At 57.8% G+C, this 6,571-nt stretch overlaps 1 long non-coding RNA gene across 1 annotated transcript; it reads right to left on the reverse strand.

Moving 5' to 3' along the window:
• Positions 1–2,176: 2,176 nt before the first annotated feature.
• On the reverse strand, positions 2,177–3,763 carry LOC137476701 (uncharacterized). The gene is made up of 2 exons (XR_011000536.1): positions 3,663–3,763; positions 2,177–3,548 (listed from the first exon to the last, which is right to left on the reverse strand). It is a non-coding gene; the product is annotated as an uncharacterized lncRNA (long non-coding RNA).
• Between the last annotated feature and the right edge of the window lie 2,808 nt (positions 3,764–6,571).

Raw genomic sequence — 6,571 nt, forward strand, 5'->3', positions numbered from 1 at the left:
ATCTCCTTTTATTGACAGCCAGATAAGCAGGCGGGAGCCGTGGTGTTTCCAACGCTTCCCTGGAGGACCCTGCCGGGTTGCAGGGAGCCGCAAGCCCCTTAATGGCAGCGGCTCCAAACGCGCCGCGAAACCCCTTCCTGGCAGCGCCCCCGGGGCCGTCGCTACCTGCCAACGCGCGGAACTTGCGCGGCCCGGCCGCCTAAGGGACGGGGTCACCCCGCATCCGAGCGGGATCCCTGCCCCGGGTGGGTCCCCGAGCCTCGGGAGCGGAGCAGGGGCCGGGGCAGCGCCCCGCGCCCCGCACCGCGCTCTCCCCGCACCCCCCGGCACAGCCTCCTCCTAATGGAGCCCGCAGCCCCCGCCCCACCCCAGTCGGGCGGCAGGTTCATGAAACATTTAAGTGCAGTTCAATAAAACTATCGGCGGCGGGGGGGGGCCTCTTGGCCGATGAATTATTTACCCTGACAAGTGTGTGCAAATAACGGCCTCTCCCTCCCGCTCTAATGGGAGAGGGCGCGCACGGGGAGCCCGGCCGGGCCCGCACCGCCCGCGGAGGTGCCACGGCGCGGGCAGGCTGCGGTGCGCGGCCGCCCTTCCGTCTGGCATCACCCCACTCCCGCAGGAGAGCCGAGGGCTTGGGGGCCACGGCATTCCCGAGGAGCCACGGGGCTGCGGCAGGTTTTGGGGGGCTCCTTTTCCCCGTGCAAGAGTGTCCCTGGCGCGGATCGCGTTTAAGGAGGGAAGAAGCCAAATCTCAGCCTAAAACTGAGGTTTTAGAGAGGCCGAGGATAGGCCCGGCTGCCGGCTGGGCTGGGCTGGGGCGAGCCGTCGGGAGGCAGCGGGGAGGAGGCAGCGACCCCGCCGCTGCCCGAGGGTGCCCCGGACCAAGGGAGTCCCGTCCCGCGGCCGAGCCCCGGGTGGGGCGGGGCCGGGCCGGGCCGAGCCGGGCCGAGCCGAGCCGAGCCGAGCCGGGCCGAGCCGAGCCGAGCCGAGCCGAGCCGAGCCGAGCCGACGGGGCGGGCGGTGTCCGGGCTCGCGCCGTCCAAAATGTCTCATTAGCTAACTACTGTCCGCCGTGACGTCACCGGGGCGGCCCAGCCAATGGGGGAGGCGCTGGCGTGGATATTAAGGGAAAGTTAGTGCAAAGGCAGCACCCCTCTTTTGCTGTCATTGACATTTAAACTGTGTGGCAGGTTCTCGCGTGGAAATTGGCCACCGGAGCCGCCAGGTACCTCCTCCCGGCCGCGGGACCGCCGCGCCCGGACCCTCCGCTCCGGCTGCCAGGTAACGACCCCGCTCGCCCCCGGCCGCTGGCCACGGGCCGCTCCCGACGGGAGGGGCCGGCCACCCCGACCCCGGCACCCCCACCCCGCGGGGGGAAGGCGAGGGGAGCGGGCCGGAGCCCCGCACAACAGGTGGGGGTGGGAGGGAGCGGCTCCGGCCGCTGCCCGCCCGTCGGAGGGGGCGCGCCGGGGCGGAGGGGGCGGCCGGCGGTGGAGCCGTTTCCCAAACTTCCCCCGCGCGGGCGGCGCGGCCCCCTCCCCTTCCCCCCGCCCCGTGACCCGGGCCCCGCTCCCTCGCCGTGACCCGTCTCGGGTGGCGGGGGCAGCCGCGGGTTACCGCGCCCCTCGGAGGAACCCCGCACGGCGCCCGGAGGCCCCGGCCCGCACGGCCCCGCGGAGGAGCTGCGGGAGGCGAGCCCCGGGTGAGTCCCTGACCCTCCGAGCTGCCGTCGGGGGCCGCGTCCCAGCCGCTCTGCGCCGCCAAACGCCGGCGGCCCGCCGCTCGCCGAGGACGCTCGGTCGCCCCGCTCGGGTTGGAAAGGTCCGGTCGCCGAGAGGCGACCACCTCTCGGCGCCCAAACTCAGGGTTGCCTTCCCAACCCTGGGTGCCTCTGCTAAATCAGGGCGTCGGTGGGAAAGAGAGGTACCCTAGAAAGGCCGTTCTTCCTCCGAAATAGCGCTAAACAAAATAACAGCTTAAAACCTAAAACACCGCTTACCTGTCTTCGAGCGGCTCCAAGTACTCCTTATGGTGCGTTAGCGGGAACTCTCCCTGTGATGCTTCACTATAATATACCAGTAAATGGACATTCTCCTTCAGTAATAAATCAAACACCATCTATCTCAGATCCTCCTCCCTAATTAGAGATGTTTATTGGAGATGGTGTTTATCCAGCTGTCATGCCGAGAAAAAGCTGTGACATAATTACCTCTGACCAGATAGTCTTTTATATGCATATCTCGCTGACATATAAAGGAATCGGATTGCACTGAAAAAATGACAAGATCAAATGTTGATTTTAGCCGATATAATAATATTTCTGGTCATTAAATTAATTGAAATCCAACTTTTAGGCTCTCCGAATTACGAATCTCGCTATTTAAACTTTTTTTTTTCTTAGCAATTAAATGAGAGGTTCTACCAAAAGAATCAGCAAAGGGAAATGTGTCCTGCAAACTTGCCGCGATAAATCAAACACGCCAGCTAAAAGAAAAAGAGCCCTCCACCCCTCAGCCTAATAACACAATTGACGTGAATACGAGGAGTTTCTCTCTCGCTTCCTCGTGGTTTGCCATGTGGAGGTTTTGCTGCTATTTCGGGAGGCCAGGAGGGTCCGAGATGGGAGAGAGGCGAGAGCGGGACACCTCCTTAACGCGTTATTTTTAACCCCGCACCTCGGCGGGGCCAGCGCGGTGCTGCTTCCTTCGCTTTCGTGGCTTTGGCAGCGCCTGCGGAACCATCTGCGTGGGGCTGCGAGCGAGCCCTGATAAGCTCCGAATTACTGTGTAATTGAAAATATATTTTTGGGAAAGGCTGGTTTTACAAATATCAAGGGTGTAGGCTTTTGATCCTTTCTGCCGCCTGTGTTCTCCAGTTGCTAATAAAACTCGCATTGAGCTCCTTAGTGGCTTGATTAACAGGCAGATTAACTGTTACTGGGGTTTTGAACAGCTTGTCCCAATCAATAGCATTTAAAAAGCCCGTCAGGATGCGCTAAGCTTTCACCCCCCGTTCTTTTCTGAAGGCTTTTCGAGCGGGTCTGGTTGCATGACACTTTTCCCATATTTATAATCAAAGGCTTTCTCGTACAGAGAGATGTGTGTCCGTCTTCCAGTTTCAGAGCGACTTCGGCAAGGTCCAGAAAGCTTTTTTTTCTTAGCCTGCCATGCGGAGCTGTGCCTCGTGCAAAAGGCCAACATAAAAGAGGTTAAATCGATTCCAAACTTTTCGCGGATTGTTTATAAACTAGAAAAGCTCCACTTAACTCAGTGTCCTGCGCATTATAGGTTTCAAACACTGTCTCTCCATATACAAATAGGCATTAAGTGTCCTGGAGGCAAAAGCATTGTAGTCTAAGACGTCAGGATTTGTGTATCTCTTCAGTTTTAGACCGAACTGGACAAGAGGACTTTAAGCATTTTTCTGGGTATTAAAAAAGGTAGTTTGCAGCCCAGATATTAATACAACGAGACGATACTGGAGTTTCTAACTCAGCACTTTCTGCTTTCAACACCTAACAAAATACGAAAGGGAAGCAAACGCTGCTCTTTGATACAAATCAATACCAAGGCACGAGATCATATTTTAAAAGTGAAAATTATTTTAATTAGGAAAAACGAACAAAAAGGCGCGTCTTGCCACGTATATTAGTTACTTACCTTTGGTTTTTAAACCATTTTTACATTTCGCCCATTTTTTTTTTCTTTTTGTTTGGAATAGTTAAGGGAAAAAAAAGAAGTGGAGGGAGAAAAAAAAAAAAGACGCAGAAAAATGCTAGTTACATTAATCCCGTGCGGATTTTAAAGTAGAAATCTTCAAAGAGTGCCTAAGTCCATGCCGAGGGCCGGGGCCGCGGGGTCCCACGGCCGCGGGGTCCCACGGCGCAGCCCCCCCCTCGGAAAAGGGAAAAGAGGACAAGGGGGGGGCGGTCTGAGCCTGCAGGAGGGCAGGGCTTTGGGGCGAGGGGAACGCCGAGCACCTCACAGCACTGCTGCCCCTCTCCCCCAGTTACAAAGGCGAGCGGAGTCATCTTAAAAGTGGAAAATTCACTTTCAAAAAAAAAAAAAAAAAAAAAAGGAAAAAAAGGAAAAAAAATAAAGGAAGACAAGAAAGGAAAAAAAAAAAAAAAAAAAAAAGGAAAAGGAAAACCAGGCCGGCCGGGCCGGGCAGGGAGGGAGAGCGGCGAGTGGCAATCTGCTAGATGGAAAAGGAAAAAGCGCAGCGTTTCCTTGGGAGGTATCCAGGCACGGCAGTCCCGGCTGCCCCCGCCGGGGCCGGGCGCTCCCGCGGGGGCGGAGGTAAAATGGCGGCGCGGAGCCGCGCCGGACCCGTGGGGCTCGCTGCTGGGACGGGCCCGCTGCCCCCGCGGCGCGGCCCGGCCCGGCCCGGCCCGGCCCGGCCCGGCCCGGCCCGGCCCGGCCCGGCCCGGCCCGGCCCGGCCCGGCCCGGCCCGGCCCGGCCCGGCCCGCTGCGCTTTCTCCCTTCCCAACTTTGGCTCGGGGCTCCCGCGCCGGCGGCGCCCCCCCGCACCCCGCCGTGACGTCACCGCCTCACCCCTGCCCTCCCTCCCCGCGCAGGGAGGGATTTTTAGTCTCTTTTTTTTTTTTTTTTTTGGATGGGTGGGGGCGTTAAAAGTTTTTTTTTCTTCTTTTTTGGGGGGGGGGAGGGAACACAAAGCCCGCGGCGCCCGAGGGGGAAATAGCAACAAGATTACGGCTGCTTTATTCTGGCGAGGAGGCGTAAGAAGGTGCTAATCCAAGGGATGGCTAATTGAGAGCTTGTAAAAATGATATTTGCCTGCAATTTCGGACAAAGTGGTTTTTCTCTTTTCCCCCTTTAACGCCCTGTGGACAAGAGTAAAAAAAAAAAAAAAAAAAAAAAAACAAAACCCAAAAAACTCTTATTTGCTAGAGAGGGAGTGCAACAGGGAAAAAAAAACCTTACAACAACAACAGAGAGGAGGATAAAAAAAAAAATCAAAAGCCACGGACACGACTGACTTCACTCCAGAAAAAGGACTAGACCCCAGCTTTTAACATCCCTTTGGATCCTCCGAGATTGGTGCGAGTTTACAAATCGCAGCCTCTTTCTCTCGCCCGCAGGATGCGCGCGGCGGGACGGCCGGCCTCGGCCAGCGGCAACTAGGAGGGGACCGGCTGCTCCGCGGGACGGCTCGCCGGCACTCACCCACCCTGCCTGGGGACAGGCACACGGGACGCAGGTTCGTACTTCCCTTTGGACTTTGTTTCTCTTCTCTTTTGCCGCTCTGGAAATTTTCCTCGGCGCCCCTGGAAGGATGCCTGGCCACCGGCAGGTTAACTAGGTGGCGGATGATACTTTGGAAAGTTTTGGGGAAGAGGCTAGGAGCTGAGGGCCGCCGGATGAGGGAAGTGCTTGACCGAGCCCCTGGTGTTGGCAGAGCCCCCCTTGGGGTGCCCCGAGCCCCACGGCCGGGCTGCCCTTACCTTCAGGGGGGGATCCCGTCACACCCAAACGCTCCCGTGCGTCCATCGCGGTATTCGGCTCCATGTCTACAAAAACGCGTTACTCGGGGCAAAACTCGAGAGGAAACAAGCCCCGCAGGCGGACCTAGGCCTGGCCAGGGCGGCAGAGCCCCTCGCTGCTGCAGGTGGGGCCGGCTGGATCCCGGGGCAGGAGCGCGGCCGCTCTCCCTTGCCCGCATCCTCCGAGGAAAGGCTTTGCTTGGGCTGCAGAAAGGGCCGGGGGCAAGGTGCCCACCTCGGCCCGGGCCTCCCCAGCGGGCGCGGAGCGGGGTGCGCACCGCGGCACCCCGGCTCGGGGGAAGGGAGCGGCGGAGGGACAGGCGGCAGTCTCTTAAGAGCCCATTTTGTGCTATTAGGGAGCGGTGGCAGCTTCTCGGCGGGACAGGGGATGACAGTGCATGACGGCCGAGCAGCCCATTATCCCGCTCCCATTGAGGAGCCCTTTCACTCACATGCAAACTCCTTGGCAGAGTCGTTTGTCTCCTCATTGTACTTTATTTAAGAATGCAATGGTTGTCAGGGCTCTTATTCAATTTCAAGATACTTTATTGATGAGCTTTGACTTTTAGCACTTTTCACATGTCAAGAGAAGTCAAGTGTATGCGGCTACGACTTCATTTTATGCTTTGCGCGTTCATACTCTCCACTTTCCGCGGTGGCTCTTGGAATTTCTTTTTCCTGTCTCTTCTCCTTCTTCCCTTTCTTTTCCCCAAGCTTTTTTTTTTTTTTTTTTTTAATTGTTTTTTTTTTCCCATGCAGACCCCCCTTCCCCCTCCCCCCGGACCACTCGCCATAACCGATTGGGACACCCTGAGCTCGGACTGGTGCTCCCAGTGTAACCTTAAATGCATGCGCTGAGGGGTTGCTTTAGAGTTTACTGAGGTGTGTCTTAATAGTCCGGCATTCAACAAATGTACTTGTGGTGTGTGGTCAGAGCAGCAAAGTCATTTACTTACTTTCCCCCTTGAGTTTCTGGCAGCCAGTGAAGGGGGTCCCTTGCAAAAGGAGAGGGAAGGAGGGGGGAGCCTCTTCCTACGGGCGCAAAGCGGCAGCACTGCCCAGCG

This window comes from Anomalospiza imberbis, chromosome 6, assembly GCF_031753505.1.
Source record: "Anomalospiza imberbis isolate Cuckoo-Finch-1a 21T00152 chromosome 6, ASM3175350v1, whole genome shotgun sequence".
NCBI lineage: Eukaryota > Metazoa > Chordata > Aves > Passeriformes > Viduidae > Anomalospiza > Anomalospiza imberbis.